Below are 17796 nucleotides of genomic sequence, written 5' to 3'. Positions count from 1 at the left end.
TCACAATTCTGTCTTTGAAAAGCTGACAGGAAAGCAGTTAGGAACCTCAACAAGTAACAAACTTAGAAAGCTCTTTCTGCATTAAAAACAACCATAAACTATCGCCTTCTATTTCTTTGTATAGCATACAGCAAACAGGCCTCTGCTCTCCTTCTACTCCATCCACTTGTCTAAAGTCAGTAGTACATTCCCTTTTCAAAAGCCATAAATGGTCTTCTACATGCTGGGGGTAAAAAAGAGTTTTCAGTCCTTATTTTACAGAACCGCTCTGCTGTATCTGACCAAATGTTTATTCCTTCCTTCTCTAAATTTTCCTTTCTCTGGTGTCTCCTTCACATATTCTTGCGTTTTTATTTGTACATGATTCTCCATACTTCCTCTTGGTTAATTTTTGGGCTCCTTTTTCTCCCCCTACCCCCTCTTAGGTTTGGGAATTGATCCTTGTCTAATTGACTCTATATTACTAAGTCGTCTGGTTCATGAAGACCTGCCTGCGGAAATCTCAGACATTCTCATTTCCAGCATCTTTTCAAATACAATCGGCAGTAAATTATGGATGAAAAAGACTTTTTTTAAAGTTTAAGTTTTCAAAGTATTTTTTAGGTCTAGTTATTTTGAGAGAGAGAAAGCCCAAATGGTGGAGGGGCAGAGAGAGAGGGAGAGAGAGAATGCTAAGCAGGGTCTGAGCTGTCAACAAAGAGCTCAACACAGGGCTTGATCTCATGAACTGAGATCATGACCTGAGTGGAAATCAAGAGTTGGACACTTAACCAAGTCACCCAGGTGCCTGTTTATTTATTTTTAACTCAGTGACAAAATAAAAAATGTAGAAATTACTAACATCAAGCACATTATTTTAATTGTCTTTTGATTTTTCTAAAAGATAGGGTACTATATATCAAATTTGGCATATACTTAATAGACTGCTCTTAACATGATAAAAATAGTTTACTCTTACGATAAATGGGTGTTAGAAAAGTATGTTTCCTGAGAAGAAGTAAACCTCTTCTCTTAGTAAATTAGTACTATCTGGGACCCTAACACTGTTAAAATGTGACCTACCTTCTTGTATCTTGGAAGGAATAACTCAACAAAAATTTACTTTCAAAATAGAACTCTGCTTTTATGACTATAACTCTGCCTGATATCAACTAGTGAAAAAGTAGTATTGATGGCATTCTCTTTAGGAAAATCCTTCATATGTATTTAAAAGATAATGAGATTGTGTGTGTGTGTGTGTGTGTGTGTGTGTATACACACATTTATACACATATATATTTTTTTAAGATAAGGAATATAAGAAATAGACCTTAAAAGAAGGCAAGAAATAGAAAATTTCATCATTTATGCTTGTGTCTTCACATGGACATCATTCTATATTCAGAATTGGACAAACCAATTTAGAAAGTCTAAGTAGATTTGATTTCATTTTTGACAATTGCTCGCTTAATTTACTTGCTAACTTTTCAAACATTAATGTATACCTAATATATGCCATACTCAACATGAAATACTGAGACAAAGTAGCCTATATCCATCACTGGAAATGATTACTGTTAGCAGAGAGGCTGAAAACTGGCAATCAGGGAACAGCATTTCACCTGCAGGTGTGTGTGTGTGTGTGTCTGGTCTTCTTAGGTCACCACAATTCCCAACACTCATCATTGTTTCTCATCCATACCTGGGCCATGTGCCATTGTGTTTACAATCTCTACTCCTGTTTATTTAGCCTTGTGGCTGTGATAAAACATAAGCTACAGGAAAAATGGGAAGAGAGAAATGAAATGTCACAGACTAACTATGATACCAAATACTAATATGAAAGAACATGATGAACTTGTATATTATTAAATAGACTTCTTTATCCAATGACATATCTAATAGGTAACCCAAGAAAGAAGACATGGGCTTTTCCATTGGTTCATTGGAAATGATGAAGATGAATGAAATCATCTAGGTAGTGGAGTATTGGCTTTTGGATTTTTTTTTCAAATCCACAATTTTTTTTTAAATAAAAGAATGTGTAATGGTAAAAGAGTTACTATGAGGTGCATGGGGAGTATGTGGACTCTACTAGAGCTTGGAAACCTCAGGAAGAGAAAGGGGTCAAGAATGGTCCTCTAAAGGATACCTACACTTGATTGTCAAAAGTAAGGAACACCGGGGTGCCTGGGTGGCTCAGTAAGTGTCCAACTCTTGATTTCAGCTCAGGTCACAATTTCATGGCTTGTGAGTTCAAGCCCCACAGCACTGACAGTGAGGAGTCTGCTTGGGATTCATTCTCTCTCTCTCTCTCTCTCTCTCTCTCTCTCTCTCTCTCTCTCTCTCTCTCTCTGAACTTCACCAACTTAATCTCTCTCTTAATCCCTCTCTCTCTCTCTCTCTCTGAACTTCACCAACTTAATCTCTCTCTTAATCTCTCTCTCTCTCAAAATAAATAAATAAACATTTTAAAAAATAGAGCCAGGGGCGCCTGGGTGGCTCAGTCGGTTAAGTCTCCAGCTTCGGCTCAGGTCAGATCTCACGTTCGTGGGTTCGAGCCCCGCATCGGGCTCTGTGCTGACAGCTAGCTCAGAGCCTGGAGCCTGCTTCTGGTTCTGTGTCTCCTTCTCTCTCTGACCCTCCCCCTCTCATGCTCTGTCTCTCTCTGTATCAAAAATAAAAATAAAAAAACATTAAAATAAAAAATAGAGCCAGCAGGGAATAGGTTGAAAATGGTCAGTGTAATAGAAAGAGAACTGAAATCAGCATAGAAGGAAGTTTCAAAAAGGTGCTTGATGTGGTAAGAACAAATAAATTTAAAATATATATATTTAGCTATTTTTTCACATAAGATTATCTAAGATATAGAGGTTACACAGCAATGTTTCTAGGAATAAAGTGAATTGAGAAAGTAGAATTTTTTTAGAATATGAAAAAACCTAATAGGTAGCAGCTTGAAGGAAGAGTAGAGTAAAAGCTTTTCTTTTTGTTTGACTAGAACATTTACTGTTGAGGGAAAGGGAAAATACCTGGAGAATTAAAGCAAAAGAAGAGCAACAATGGGCGTAGAAAGATCCTGGATTAGGTGAGAGGTTCTTGGATAAGGAAAGCAAAATAGGGCATTTATACCCACTAAGGACAGATATCCATATAGTTATAAAAGAAGGGAATTGTGAATTATTTGAAGGTTGAAGAAGTTCACATAGGATAGCTGTTATTTTCTCTCTGAGATAAAGCAAAAATGTTTGTTGGAATGAGTAGAAAAACAGAAAAGGATAAACTATTAAAAAGCAAATGAGAAAACCTCAAAATCAAATTAGGTAGGAGCAAGTTAAGGAAACAAAATTGCTCTACTGAGCTGAGGGTCTGGTTATTGATACAAACCATACATATTTTACTAATGTCAACTTGAACTAACATTGGCATCATTGTCCTGGCTCCATATTTACTCATTGCTCAAGTAGGAATAACTATTCTAATTTTTAAACCAGAGAACCTTTGCTCTAAAATATTTCATAAGCATTGGGGTGATTTATCAATACAGGTTTTATAATTCTTATGGGATCAAAATCAGTCTGTAATTAGATATTTCAAGATCAGTTTTAGAATATTTTCATCACTGACTCATATTTGGAATCCACAACTAGGATGAATACAAATTATAAGTCATATCTTGGTTCATATTTGTGATGACTTTGGATCAATTTCACTTTACTGTTAGGATATATACACCTTGATAAATCTGCAGTACAAAATTTGGATTTATATTTAAAAAGACCCTTTATCTGATACAAATTTTATGGTAAATAGCTTCTTAATGTCTTACTTAATCCAGGACTGTCACTTTAAGATACTGAGTTTCAAAATAAAGCATATAGAGTACATCTTCCCATTTATGATGCTGACCATTCTCAGATATTGTTCAAAATCCTGATAATTCTATTTTAAATATCTTAGCAAATTATAATTATATACTGCAACATTAAAAACCAGTGTGCATATTACAGTTCTTTGCTTATAAATGAGTTTATCTTCAAATACAATGATGATACTAAAGGTCTATTATTAGATCTATTATTGATAATATGCGTACTTTATTTCCCAGATCCACATACGCATGCTCTGAACTGCTTCAGCCTCTTGCCTGCTTCTAATATGTGTGTATAGTACATATTTGTAAGAGACCTAAGTTATGAGTAGCATCCATTATCATGAGGAAGATGTTTTTTAATTCAGAGCTAACTGGCACTTTTATCAGTCTATGTCCTTACCCTCATTAGAACAGTTTAACCAGCTGATCATATTGCTTTAAGCTACAATTAATACCTTTCTTGCAGAAAATTCCTCAATCCCCTTTTTAGATTATCTAAATTTCATAAGGTTATTTTAATGGCTTTTCTGATTTACTTCTTTTATGGTCATGAAATCAGAATAGCTGAAATTATATAACCTCAACCTTTAGTCAATCTCAAGTCAGGTGCTGGATCATAATCAAGGGGGAAATTCAAGCCTATCCTCAGTCACCCACTAGACCAGCCATGTCCCCAAATCCTATTAGAGTTTTTTACCAGGTAGCAATCTCATGGAGATGCCTAATAACCCTGATACTTCATTGTTTTGGTGGTTAAATTACTGTCCTGACTATATGCTCAGTTCTATCACTACTAATGTAACAAAATAAAATGGGATATTAAATAAGCAAAGTAATGTTTTGCCAAAATTTCAGGCCATAGTTCTGAAGATACAGGCTGGCAAGTAATTAATAGAAATAAAGAATAGAAGGAATAGAAGATCATAGAGTATGGAAGACAGTACTCTAGTAAGAAGCGTGCTCCATTATAATAATGGAGTATGCCAAAAAGTTAATAATGATAGTGTCCTGAAAGAATGAATAATGGCCCAACACCTAAATTGTTCTTCATTTCATTATCTTCATTTGCTCTTGATTACCCTTATATTGTTTAAAGACACACATATATAAAAATTTTTCTAGTGTTATTGAGATGACACACAGCACTGCATAAGTTTAAGGTGTCCAGCATACAGATGAGAATTACATATATTGTGAAATGATTACAACTAAGTTTACTTCACATCCATCATCTCATATCGATACCAAAACAAAAAACTAAAAAAAAAGTTTCCCGTGATGAGACCTCTCAGGACCTACTGTCTTAACCACTCTCAAATATACCATATGCAGTTTTAACTACTCATGTCACCAATGACAACCCTAGTAAGTATTTGCCATATACCTGGAAGTTTGTACTTTTTGACCGACTTCATCTAATTTCCCACTCCCTAACCCCTTATAACCACAAATTTAATATATTTTCCTATTTGTTTTCTTTGGGTTTCGTTTTCTGTTTTTGTTTTTACATTCCACATATACGTGAAATAATACAATATTTGTCTTTCTCTGACTTATTTCACTTAGCATAATGCCCTCAAGTTTTGTCCATGTTGTCTCAAATGGCCAGATTTCCTTTTTTTAATGACTGAATAATAATATATTGTATCCATGTACCCAAGTTCTTTATCCATTGATTCATCAATGGACACTGAGGTTGTTTCCATATCTTGGATGTTGTAAAAAATGTTGCTATAAACATGGGATGCAGATAACTTTTTCATATAATGTTTTCATTTCCTCTGGATATATACCCAGAAGTAAAATTATTACATCATATGGTAATTCTATTTTTAATTTTTTGAGAAGTCCCTATTCTGTTTTCCATAGTGGTTGTACCAATTTACATTCCTACTAACAGAGTACAAGTGTTCCCCTTTCTCTACATCCTTGCCACCATTTCTCTTTTCTTTGTGATGCTATTCATTAGCGCAGCCAGTAAGTGATATGTTTTGGTGATTTTGATTTGCATTTCCCTGATTTGTGATGTTGAGCAGCTTCCCATGTATCTGTTGACTATGCATCTATCCTTTTCAGAAAAATGTCTATTCAGGTCTTTTGCCCATTTTTAGTCAGATTTGTTTTTTGCTATTGAGTTGTATTCTCAGATATGTTTTGCAAATAATTTTTCCCCATTCTGTAGGTGGTCTCTTCAACTTGTTTCTTTTGTTCTGCAGCAGTCTTTACTTCATTTCAAATTAATTTATGGCTGTGGTGTAATATAGGGAACTAGTTTCATTCTTGGTTTCCTTGTCAAATCTTAGTTGGCCAATAGGCTTGGATTTATTTCTGGGCTTTCAATTCTGTTTCAATGGTATAGGGGTCTGTTTTAATTCAAGAATCATACTACTTTGGAGTATGATAGAGTATTTCTCTAGCTGTGTTATCCTTCTCAGGATTGCTTTGGCTATTTGGGGTCTTTTGTGATTCACTACAAAATTTAAGACTATTTTTCTACTTCTGAAAAAAAATGCCACTGGAATCTGGATTGGGATTGCATTGAATCTATACAGAGACCTGTGGGTAGTATGAACACTTAAATGACATTCTTTCTGTGTACGTGCTGCTGAAGAACAAATATATTAATTTTTCTATGTCATGAACACAGACTATCTTTCCATTTATTTGTGTCATCTTCAATTTCTTTCATCAATGCTTTATAGTTTTCAGTATAGTGAGCTTTCACCTCCTTGGTTAAATTTATTCCTAGGTATTTTATTGTTTTTGATGCTCTTGTAAATGGGATCATTTTCTTTTTCAGCTAACTGATGGTTAGTGTGTAGAAACACTACTGATTTTTGTATGTTAATTTTATATCCTGTAACTTTACTGAATTTATTATATCCAACAGTATTTTGGTGGAGTCTTTAGGATTTTATGTATATAATCTGCCATCTGCAAACAGAATTATCATTACTTCTTCCTTTCCAATTCTAATGCCTTTTGATTCTTTTTCTTGCCTGATTGCACTAGCTGGACTCGCAATATATAATAGCAATGGTAAGGGTACCCTTGTCTTAATCCTGATGTCAGAGGAAAAACTCTCAAATGTTGACCACTGGGTATAAGTATATATGAGGCATATATGACCCTTATTATGTTGAGATATTTTCTTTCTATACCTAATTTGTTAAGAATTTTTACCAAGAATTGATATCAAATTTTGTCAAAATGCCTTTATTGCATTTCCTGAGAAAATGATACAATTTTTTATTCTATTAATGTGATATACATCCCAGTTTACTATATGTATATTGTAATATACATATAATATTATATGTATAATATATAATATGTATATTATAAATTACATTGATTTGTGTATTTTGAAGCAGTCTTGCATCCCAGGGATAAATCTCACTTGATTGTGGTAAATGATCCTTTTAGTGTACTGTTGAATTATTTACCAGTATTTTATCAAGAATGTTTACATTTATAGTCATCCAGAACTTTGGCCTATAGTTTTTCTTTTAGTTTTCCTTTTCTGTCTTTGGTTATCAGGATGATATTTGACATTGTAAAATTGGAGTCTTCTTCTCTCATCTCTATTTTGGGAAAGTTTGAGAAGAATTAACTCTAATTCTTCTTTAAATATTTGGTAAAATTAACCAGGGGAGCCATCTGATCCTGGGCTTTTCTTTGTTGGGAAATTTTTGGTTATTGATTCAATCTCCTTTCTACTAATTGGTCTGTTCAGATTTTCTATTTCTTTCTGATTCACTCTTGGTAAGTTGTATATTTTTAATGATTTATCCATTTCTTCTAAGTTGTCCAATTTGTTCATATATAATTGTTCATAGTAGCTTCTTTTGATTATTTGTTTTCCTATGGCATCAGTGGTAATGTCTCCTTCTTTATAGATAACTTTGTTGATTTTGGGACTTCACCTTTTTCCCTTGATTAATCTAGCTAAAGGCTTGTTAATCTTGTTGATCTTTTCAAAGAACTAACTCTTAATCTTTTTATTGTTTTCCCTTTCTCTATTTCATTTATTTTTGCTCTTTATTTTTTCCTTCTTTCTGCTAACTTTGGGCTCAATTTTTTCCTCACTTTTTTAGTTCCTTGAGGATTAAGAAAAATCTTAATCTAATTTTGTTTTTTAATGTAAACATGTATTGCTATAAATTTCCCTCTTCAAATAGCATTTTCTGTATTCCATAAGTTTTGGTATGTTGTATTCTCATTTTCATTTGTCTCAAGATACTTCTTTATTTCTCTGTTTCTTCTCTGATCTATTGGTTGTACATGAATGTTTAATTTTCACATAGGCATGGATTTTTCCAGTTTTCCTCCTATTATTTATTTCTATTTCATACAGTCGAACTCAGACAAGATACCTGATACAATTAAATCTTGATTTTGCTGATTTGTTTGTAGCCTGACATACAGTCTATTCCAGAAGATGTTCCATCTGAACTTCAGGAAAAAAAAGTGTATTCTCCTATTGTCAGATAGATGTTCTGTATAACACATCTGTTAGGGGGCCATTTGGTCTTCAGTGTTGTTGACATTCACTCTTTAGTCATTTTCTGTCTTCATGATCCATCCATTGTTAAGAATGGGGCACAAGAATCCCCAGCTATTAATGTATTGCTATTTATATCTCTTTCTAGCTCTGTTAGATTTTGTTTTCTATATTTAGGCATGTAGATATTTATAATTGTTATATCTTTTGATGAGTTGGTTCCTTTTTTGTTATATAATGACTTTCTTTGTCCTGTTTTACCATTTTTTAAAGTCTATTTTGTCTGATAAAGGTATAGATACCCTGAATTTTTTTTGTTTCTATTGTTGCCATTTGCATGAAATATCTTTTTCCATCCCTTCACCTGTTTGTGTGTGTCTTCAAGGCTAAAGTGAGCCTTTTATATGCAGCATATCATTGAATCTTGTCCTTTCTGTAAATTTTACATTCAGCCATTCTTTGTCTTTTAAGCGGGGGAATTTGATCTTTCTACATTTAAAATAATGATTAATAAAGGCTTTTTCCAATTTTTTTTTCTAGCAGTTTGGTAAATTTATTAGTCCTTGTTACTTTGTGTTTTAATGTCTTTCATAGTAGTACACTTTGACTTCCTTATCATGTTCTTCTGTGTAACTACTATAAGTTTTCCCCTGGTAGTTACCATGAGACTTATATAAAATATCTTAAAATTATATAACCCTACTTAAACTGATAATTTCTATAACATCCCTAAATATATTTTTCCTTCTCCTCCCTCTCCCATTTTAGGTTGTTGATGTTACAGTTTAGATGTTTTTATATTGTGCATCTAATAACAGGTTATTGTAGTTATGGTTATATTTTACCATAATTGTTAACTTTTTAAACTAGAGTTGTAAATGAATTATGTATCACCATTAACAGATCATAGACTCTAAATGACTTTATATTTACCGTTACCAGTGAGTTTTACACTACCTATTATGTTTTTATAATGTGAATTAGTGTTCTTTTATTCCATGCAAAAAGTTTCCAGTAGTATATTTTGTAAGCCAAGTAAAGAGGTGATCAAATTCATCACTTTTGTTTGGGAAAGTCTTTATCTCTCTGTCATTTCTGAAGGATAACTTTGCTTCTATATTTCACTAAACTTCAAGAGAATTATTTAGAACTCTAGAAAAGTTATGTTTAGGCTATACTGTAGTCTATTAAGGGTGCGATAATATAATATGTCTTAACTTAAAAATACTTTATTGTTAAAGAATGCTAACCATTATCTGAGCTTTGTGTGTCATAATTCCTGCATGAAGGCCATAATAATAAATATAATGATAACTTAAAAGTTGGAAATAATGTAAAAATTACCAGAATGTGACATACAAAATGAGCAAATACTATTGGAAAAATGGCCAATAGAGTTGCTCAAAACAGAGTTGCCACAACTCTTCAATTTATTAAATAAATACACACACACACACACACACACACACACACACCTGCATAGCACAACAAAATGAGATATGCCTGATTTAGTTTCCTTTTGTGGTGTTATGATTTTCTGTGCTCTTGGTTGCTTACATTGATATTTGTGAATGTGAGTAATTGTCTGCCCATCCAAACTTTATGGTTTTGCTCTGGCAGAGACATCTCTTCACTAGTCAACTCAGTTTGGATTTCTGGATATGTCAGGTGGCGAAGTTCTTGGGCAGGTGGGGCTTGCTGTCAGAATCGATTTGGGGGTGACACCACTGTCCAAGGTCTGAGATCAGGGAGTAGAGAGGGTGCTGCTGGCTTTGCTCAAAGGAGTAGGATTGGTTCCACAGTTGCCTGGATTCTCTGGTCAGGCATACTAGATGGTCAAGACCTATTGTACTCAGCAATAGGTCAGAATACAAGCTAAGTTTTCTGCCCTGGTAGGAAAGTAGAGATTTCCCTGCACAGCTTATTGTTTGGGAAACCTGAATCAGGCAAGAATTCGCACTGAATTTCCTAGCCACACAGAGGCTCTGGTTTTGCTCTGCAGATGGGAAAAGCTCTCTGTTCATGTGCTATTGTAAGCAAGGCTTTTGAATAGGGCTATGTAGCTTTGAGTGTTCTCTGGCTAGGTTCCATTGTAGAGCAGGCTGATGCCTGTCTTCAGCAATGGGCAGAGCTACAGATTAGTTTCACTCCCAGGTGAAGAGGGAAAACCATCTCCAAGGTTAGTAAGTTCTTTATGATCATGGCACAATCTGACCAATGTCCCAAGTTACCTGACCGAATGATGTCACTGGCTTTACTCTACAGATGATCAGCTATCCTCTATACTACTTAGGTTTCCTGCCTAGGATTTCTATTGGTAAGAGCTTAGCAATGAGCCTGGTTATAACTCCACTTCCTTGCCTTATTTGGGGGCAGACTAGGCTCTATGGTTGCAAGGTTTTTTGTTTGAGTACCTAAATCAGGTAGATTTATACACTCTGAGCTCCCTGTTAAGACTGTCTTGACTGTGTAGATGAGTAAATCTGTTAGGTGGTGCTACGACTTGAGTGCTGCAGGTAGCAACCTGTTCTAATAAGATCCATGCGCTGCTTGTTGCAACTCCCTACTCCCTTTCCATCATGATTCCCAATAATAAAGCCTTGGATATTTCCCCCAAATCCTGGTGGAGCAAAACTATATTTGGGACTCATGTAGTGACTCACAATGCTAAAGGAAGTAGACATCCCCTCTGGGCTCTACTTTGCCATTGGAAGAACAGTGGCCTCAGGGGAGACCTCTTGAGGTGATGTTGGGCCTATGGGAAGAGCACTGAGTTCAGTGTGCAGATGCTTCTCTTACCCTTCCAATGCAGTCTGTCTTGACCTCTGTGGTGCAAGAGCGTGTATTAGCATCAGTCTCATGCTCTAAGATACTCTCATGAATACTTGTCCATGGATAGTTACTAGTTGTTCTTCTTCGGTGGGAAGAGAAACGTCAGGAATGACCTAGATGACATCACCCTCATAAATTCTGAATGAGGGTTCTTTGGGCACACTTTGGCTTTTCTTACACAATCCATAAATATTCTATTTCCTTCTTTCAATTAATCTTCTGCCTATAAGTACACATTAAAAGAACATGTAAATCTGTAATTGAGAACTTGCTTGTTCTGTTCAGCTGTGCATTATATGGGTTCTAGAAAATTAATTTTCACTGTTCTTTTCAGCTTTTATTTAATGACTAGTATAGAGCCTTAGTATTAGGTTATAAGTGAATCACACACAATGACAACTAACATCATGGGAATTATAGTCCAGAGAGTTAATAAGCATTCCTATCTCAAATTAAGGATTAGCAAATAAAAGAACTAATGTTTATAAATTGTAATGAGTTTCATAAAGATGGTAAAAATTCATCAGGAAGAGATTAAATTGAGTGGCAGGAATTAAAAAAAACCTTTGAAGAAAATCTATAGTAATGTCCTAGGTAAAATTTTGGGGTGGGGTGGGGAACATATTCCTGGCAAAGGAAACAAACTAGTGCAACTACCTGAGGTGGGAAAGGACTGGTTATATTAAAGGAAGTGTAAAAAAAAAAATCCAAGATAGTTATGGGTCACCTGGGTGGTTCAGTTGATTAAGCGTTTGACTTTGGCTCAGATCATCATCTTGCAGTTCACAAGTTTGAGTCCAAAGTTCCAGCTTTGTGCTGACAGCTCAGAGTTTGGAGACTGCTTCAGATTCTGTGTTCCCCCGCTGCTCCTCTCTCTTAGCTCCTCCATCATTCATTTCTCTCTCTCTCTCTCTCTCAAAAATAAATAAGACATTTAAAAAACTTAAAAACATCCAGAATGGCTGTAAAACAGTCTGTGCAGTTAATGACATTAAAAAAAAAAAAAAAAGCAGGCAGTGTGAGAATCTTCTAGGTCATGTTAGTGGGTCTGGGTATCAATTAAAGAGCAGAAATCAGAAAATATTGTCTATAAGATTATTAAGAGTATTATGTAAATTATGAATAGGAATCCATAAATTTTGGAAACACCTGATTGGAAAAACATCCCAGAAATTAACAAATAGCATCGTACTGTAGTTATAAAACAAATATAACATGATTAAACAATTTTTAGGTAAATATAACCCATGTAGAAAATTTTGAAAATCAAAACAAATTAAGGCTATACTTAATATTCAAGATAATAATCTATATGTAAAGGCAGGATTTGAAGTAAATACACCACTTTTGGTAAAATTCTAGTGCTTAATATTGGTGTCAAACAGCGGTTATTTTTTTGATTTCTAAATGTCTGTTATTAAGTATTTTAATACATCAAGCATTATTTTAAAATAGAGTGGATTGGGGTAGAGGATGGAAGGCACAAATAGAGGCTAAGAAGCCATTTAGGAGGCTTATTAGCTTGCTCTCAACTAGCTGGAGTAGGCGAGTGAGAGTAATGGGTTAAGGATGGCTCCTAGGTTTCTGGTTCTATCAAAGGAGAAAGAGTTTTGCCTGTTCCTGAGATGGAGAAGATTAGAGGAGGGTTGAGGAAAAACAGATGTTTAGTTGAGGGTCTTTTGAACTTGAGATTCTACAGAGATCTCTCAGAGAAGATGTAAAGGCAGAATTGGGGCTTGAAAATCTGCACGGTAGAGACATTGCCTTCTTCGTTTGCTGACCACCAACAAAGCGCCAAGTACAATTGTATCTCAACAATGTACAAATCTTTTACCCTTATTTTTCCTTATATGTCTACCACTCTAGCTTAAAATCTTACTACTTCTTACCTATGCTAATCTCTCAAATTCCATTTAATCCATTCAAATGCCGTATCTATATCATACCCTCTAAAATGCAGGAGAGATTAAATTTATTTATTTAGAAGTCTTCAAAGATTCTACATCACCCATAACCCCTCAATCTTTTATACCTGGATATTTGTGATGTAATTCAACACTGTTTTCCAGTGTCATCTCATACTTGTCACTACTTATACTCAATAATCTTGCCAAATGAATGTACCTCTTGTTACCTATTATATCCTATGTTTTTATTACTGTAATTTCTATTAAGCTCAAGGTGTTACAACTTTAATACTCCCACCTTCTAAGCTAATTTTATTCACCTATACTTTAAGCCAATCTCAAATCCCATCTTTATGATGATGTATTTTCTCATCCTCTCTAGCAGGTAAGATCTTGTTTTCTACTTTACTTCCCTTCCCCTAGTTACCCATAATCTTCATCTGTGCTTTTATGTGCCTGCAGTAATGGTTATATTCTGTTCCATAGAAGCAGATAACAGGGTTTCACATGTATTCTATAATTAAAAAAATTGATCATGGTTAAGTAACTTAAGCCTTTGAGCTTCAGTTCATTTCAAAATGAAAACAACAACAAAAAAACAAAAACAATGGGCATTCTATTATATTCATGTGAAAATGAGACAACATATAAAAACAATAAAATATTAGATCGCAATCCTCTGATTCATTTTTACTATTCTATAACCTAAAATAATGCCTTTCACAAAATATCCCTCAGTTACTATATACCAACTTGAATGGAATATGTTAAAAGTTGAGTTTAAAAATCATCTTTAATAATTCTTAAAAATGTCAATGCAGAGTGTATATAGTATCAGTCCTAAGCACCTCGTGGGGAATTATTTTCGGGGAATTTTTCATAATAGCTAACTGACATCTAGATAATTAAGTAATGGATTTATGTTTGCTTAATTTTATTTGTTTTTGTTTTAAGATAGGAAATTAAGCCACTATACACACACACACACACACACACACACACGACCAAATTGCACTGCTACCATGAGAATAAAGGAATGGGAAACAAATAAAATAAAGATGAAAAAGAGCAAAGTGAAAAACAACTTTCTCTTAAAATTTTAGCTTTGGGCAGGTCCTAAAGAGAACACACTCATGAAAGAAACACCATGGCTCAAAAGCTAAAGTTACAAACTAAAACAACCTTTTATTAGGTCCAATTATTGCCCATTAGGAGATGTAATTGAGATCAGCCTTGTAAGTACTAAAATACATACATATTGAAAATAGAAACCATGCAAGATGTGATATTTAACTTATTTCATAATTTTCACAAGCATTTGAAATATATTAAAATATTTTCTAGCTACCAATTACAAAATACAAAGCTTGCTTCTTTTTTGTTGTTGTTGTTAATCACATAGACATTTTCAAAGTCAGCAGGAACCTCTTGATGGCAACAAAGCTTTGTAATTCATATGTGCCTATTTTTATTCCACTTTTTAGCATGGTTACCAGAAATGTTTCTAATTCCATATAAAGCACAAAACTATTATATAATCAGATTGTTACCTGAAGGTTGGATTATGGCTTTGCATTTCTGTGAAGTTTTAAACTCATGCTTCAGATGAAATATCCATGCTTGGTGGAAATAATACTTAGCTGCATTTGTTGTTTGCTATTTTAAAATACTGCAAAAAGCCATATACTGTTTTAAATCTGCCATGGAAAGCGAAGGCACCTTATCAGTGATCAACATGCTGTAAATATAGGAGCCTGCAAAGTAATAGCATTTAAAAACCCAGGACAAATTCTTGATAAGTGATTGGGTTGTGGATTCAGCCGGTAGTTTCCCGGCTCCACAATTAATGCCAGCTGATATTATTCAATTTAGGTTCAGCATGTCTCAGAGGTCTGGAAACCACATATTAGAACATGGGATCAAGGGCACGTGGGTGTTTTAGTTGGTTAAGTGTCTCACTTTGGCTCAGGTCACGATCTCATGGTTTGTGAGTTTGAGTCCTGCCTCGGGTTCTGAGCTGCCAGCTCAGAGACTAGAGTCTGTTTCGGATTCTGTGTCTCCCTCTCTCTCTGCTCCTCCCTCACTTGTGCTCTGTCTCTCGCTCGCTCTCTCTGTCTCTCAAAAATAAATGTAAAAAAAACATACTATTTAGAACATGGGATGGGTTTTCCCCATAAAACAATGTTATAAGTGGTAGTATTCCTTATGGCGTCTCACTCCTGAGTGTAACGAAACCCAATTCTTTTAGGCTTAGCAGCACTATGTTCAAATTTTCTGCCAAATTTCCTGGGTTTTTTTTTTTTTATGAGGGGATCAGTGAAATAAGTCCTTGACAGAGACCAAGGCTAGATGCTGACTCAGTTTGGCATTTACTATTTATTGGAATTTTTGTATGCCTCTGTATTTGTATTAAGTAATATAGCTAACGTATGTTGATATTCTTGAAATTAGTGTATCAGTATAAAATAGAATACATCAATTTCTCCATTAGAAGATGTTCCTTAAACACATACATACACAAATAATGATGTCTGTAAGTCTAGTGTTCAATAGTGCTCAATATAATCTATCAGCCTTTCCTAAAGATTAGGTGGGAAGGATATTTCTGGAATCTTCTGTATCTCCAATATTTTTCCCTCTTCCCGATTGCCTTACTTGAGTTCTTTATTCAACATCTATTTTACTAAATCCTCCTTTATCCCAAAATGTTAGAGTTCGGAGACTGATGATGTACTTTTGTTTTTTTCATATGCATAATCTTGAGGGGAATCTTACATATTTTAAGGCATATAGGCTTCTAGATTATCACATCTGATGCCAAGGTTTCATGAAACCCCACACTTTTCATGTTGTAATTTTCCATACTGATATATTACCTTACAGTTTCATACCCTCTCCTTCAGTTAGGCATATATTTTAACTCTTTACTCTTCTAACATAAGGAGATTTCCCTGTATTGCTTGTTGTCATAACGTCCACAAGGAATATCACTTGATAATATTTGCCTTGGAATCTCTTGTGTTTAACACCATATCTGGTGCCAAGTGATTGTTTAAATTATCTTCTGATGCATATTCTTTGAAGACAAAAAATTTTATACTATAAATTAATGATCAAACTCAAGGTCACAAAAATTATCCTTTGGTAAAATCTGCTCTGTAAATAAATGTGGAATTTAAGATTTTGATCGAAATCAGTAAGAAAGAACAAAAGAAACTGTATAAGATATATATTAAATATATTTAAAATACCTAAAAGTTCCCCAGAATTTTCAAGTGGTAAAATGAACCATCAAGAGAATCCTTCATGGTCATTAAAAAATTGAAAACCAGAATTAAAATAACAAGTGATAAAAATGAATGCAAGTGTTATATAACTCATGTAAGTATGATAGGCATACCTGAGCTTTCTGCTCAAGTATTTTTACATGACCATATTTTGCTCCAATACTTTATTTCTCTTAATAGGCATGCTGTTAACCTATTTAGGGATCAGAGAATAGGCAATAGGAATAAAGAGTGAGTCTTCATCTTTGTAATGCTCACAAAATACCTTAACAACTATTGATTTTAAGTCTAGTGGGAGGTCAGTCATAGTCATGTACATTAATATTTATTAAAAGTTGTAGGTGAAGTATAATAAAAATTAGATTTTCTATTTATCTGCATTTAGATGGCAAGGAAATTATGCTGTAAAAGCACCAATAATTGATTCCAGGTATTTTCTTTACTTTAGCTTGGCAAGCTTTTCAGGTGCTGACTTGTGAGTGAATTCAGAAGTGATGTTTACACGAATCAGATCTGGGAACAGAGGGCTCCAGTAGTTTCATCACAAAATCAAAATTAAGGGACAAGCATCTATCTACATAGCAGTAGCAATGCAATCATAAATTTTTTGTAATCTGTTTTTATTTTCTTCTTCTCTTTCATCTTCTTCCATAGGAGATATTAAACTTACACAAGACTAGTCAAAGTGATAAGGGAGAACTTGGTATGACTCCACACATTTAGGAATCTTAAATAACTCAAAGATGGAGAAGTCAACTGAGAGCAATCCATTCAAAATCAACAAAGGCTGACTGAATTGGATGTTGATAAAATGATATAAAGGAAAAGAAAGGCAGGAAGAAAGAAAAAATAATGAAAGACTTTTTTTAATATTTCAGTTTTTATATTTCAATAACTCTCCTACATTTTTAACTTCTCATAGTGATAAGCTTGGTTATTGCTGGGGTAAAACGTTGAAGCTCTGTTGCAGACAACAGTGCTGTGGTGAAAGCTACAGGTTATCACTTGCTAGTCAAGTCCATGATGATGTTCCATGAATACTGTGGCAATAGAGGGACAACCTGCAAAACCATATATTTGAAAGTTCAGATGGTTCTTATAGAGACCAGGCAGAAATTCAAATTTTGTCCCTTTCATCTCTTTCACCCAGAGACCACTACAGTGAATTATTCTCCCACAAAGCAATGGGTAGCTAGAATACATGGCAGCACAAGAAAGCACAACAGAAAGGATCAAGATGAATTAGATGCCAGTATCACGCAGCTTGCCTTAAAATTAATTTTCATTTAATAGTTACTTATGCTCTTCAAAGTCTTTTCATATGTTATTAGAAATGCACAGCAATTATCTCCAAGTTGTACGTTGCTGAATGATACCATATTTGTTGTGATAGACTCCTTAGCACAATGACAG

This window comes from Suricata suricatta, chromosome 5 (genome assembly GCF_006229205.1).
Source record: "Suricata suricatta isolate VVHF042 chromosome 5, meerkat_22Aug2017_6uvM2_HiC, whole genome shotgun sequence".
NCBI classification, from domain to species: domain Eukaryota; kingdom Metazoa; phylum Chordata; class Mammalia; order Carnivora; family Herpestidae; genus Suricata; species Suricata suricatta.
The sequence above is the reverse complement of the archived record's forward strand: the minus strand, read 5'-3'. Positions refer to the sequence as shown.